This window comes from Nothobranchius furzeri, unplaced genomic scaffold, assembly GCF_043380555.1.
Source record: "Nothobranchius furzeri strain GRZ-AD unplaced genomic scaffold, NfurGRZ-RIMD1 Scf032, whole genome shotgun sequence".
Lineage (NCBI taxonomy): Eukaryota > Metazoa > Chordata > Actinopteri > Cyprinodontiformes > Nothobranchiidae > Nothobranchius > Nothobranchius furzeri.
Window position 1 is genome coordinate 451624 of NW_027223049.1, and position 2366 is coordinate 453989.

Below are 2366 nucleotides of genomic sequence, written 5' to 3' on the forward strand. Positions count from 1 at the left end.
TCATGGTCATCCTTTAGACCTCCAGGGGGCCCGGCACAGCCTCCCTAGGCCGACACAAGTGCTCCACTTGGGCTATACTCTGACCCAAGTCCCGGGGCGAGAACCACAACTACTGGTCATCCTTTAGACCTCCAGGGGGCACGGCACAGCCTCCCTAGTCCGACACAAGTGCTCCACTTGGGCTATACTCTGACCCAAGTCCCGGGGCGAGAACCACAACTACTGGTCATCCTTTTGACCTCATGGTCATCCTTTAGACCTCCAGGGGGCCCGGCACAGCCTCCCTAGACCGACACAAGTGCTCCACTTGGGCTGTACTCTGACCCAAGTCCCGGTGCGAGAACCACAACTACTGGTCATCCTTTAGACCTCCAGGGGGCCCGGCACAGCCTCCCTAGGCCGACACAAGTGCTCCACTTGGGCTATACTCTGACCCAAGTCCCGGGGCGAGAACCACAACTACTGGTCATCCTTTTGACCTCATGGTCATCCTTTAGATCTCCAGGGGGCCCGGCACAGCCTCCCTAGGCCGACACAAGTGCTCCACTTGGGCTATACTCTGACCCAAGTCCCGGGGCGAGAACCACAACTACTGGTCATCCTTTAGACCTCCAGGGGGCACGGCACACCCCCCGGTAGCCGACCAAAGTGCTCTACTCGGGCCAGACTCGGACCCACGACCCGGGGTGAGAACCACAACTACTGGTCATCCTTTAGACCTCCAGGGGGCCCGGCACAGCCTCCCTAGTCCGACACAAGTGCTCCACTTGGGCTATACTCTGACCCAAGTCCCGGGGCGAGAACCACAACTACTGGTCATCCTTTAGACCTCCAGGGGGACCGGCACAGCCTCCCTAGACCGACACAAGTGCACCACTTGGGCCATACTCTGACCCAAGTCCCGGGGCGAGAACCACAACTACTGGTCATCCTTTTGACCTCATGGTCATCCTTTAGACCTCAAGGGGGCACGGCAGAGCCTCCCTAGTCCGACACAAGTGTCCCACTTGGGCTATACTATGACCCAAGTCCCGGGGCGAGAACCACAACTACTGGTCATCCTTTAGACCTCAAGGGGGCACGGCAGAGCCTCCCTAGTCCGACACAAGTGTCCCACTTGGGCCATACTCAGACCCACGGCCCGGGGCGAGAACCACAACTACTGGTCATCCTTTAGACCTCCAGGGGGCCCGGCACAGCCTCCCTAGTCCGACGCAAGTGCTCCACTTGGGCTGTACTCTGACCCAAGTCCCGGGGCGAGAACCACAACTAATGGTCATCCTTTAGACCTCCAGGGGGCACGGCACAGCCTCCCTAGTCCGACACAAGTGCTCCACTTGGGCTATACTCTGACCCAAGTCCCGGGGCGAGAACCACAACTACTGGTCATCCTTTAGACCTCCAGGGGGCACGGCAGAGCCTCCCTAGTCCGACACAAGTGTCCCACTTGGGCTATTCTCTGACCCAAGTCCCGGGGCGAGAACCACAACTACTGGTCATCCTTTAGACCTCCAGGGGGCACGACACAGCCTCCCTAGTCCGACCCAAGTGCTCCACTTGGGCTATACTATGACCCAAGTCCCGGGGCGAGAACCACAACTACTGGTCATCCTTTAGACCTCCAGGGGGCACGGCACAGCCTCCCTAGTCCGACACAAGTGCTCCACTTGGGCTATACTCTGACCCAAGTCCCGGGGCGAGAACCACAACTACTGGTCATCCTTTAGACCTCCAGGGGGCACGGCACAGCCTCCCTAGTCCGACACAAGTGCTCCACTTGGGCTATACTCTGACCCAAGTCCCGGGGCGAGAACCACAACTACTGGTCATCCTTTTGACCTCATGGTCATCCTTTAGACCTCCAGGGGGCCCGGCACAGCCTCCCTAGGCCGACACAAGTGCTCCACTTGGGCTATACTCTGACCCAAGTCCCGGGGCGAGAACCACAACTACTGGTCATCCTTTAGACCTCCAGGGGGCACGGCACAGCCTCCCTAGTCCGACACAAGTGCTCCACTTCGGCTGTACTCTGACCCAAGTCCCGGGGCGAGAACCACAACTAATGGTCATCCTTTAGACCTCCATGGCAACAGGGGGATGTCAGACCCCAGCTCATCCCAGGTTGATGCCTCAATAGTAGCTTAGGGTCACGGCAGTCCCACCGTGATCCACCCTCTTGTCCTCTCTCCACAGGATGACCAGAGTGTCGTGTTTATTTTCAAAGTGTCCTCGTAGGATGACCATGAGTGCAGGAAAATTTTCAAAGTCCCTCTGTCGGATGACCATGAGTGCAGAAAAAATTTCAAAGTCCCCCCTTGGGATTACCAGACGTTCGAGATTTCGGCTGAAAAATTTTCAAAGTGCTG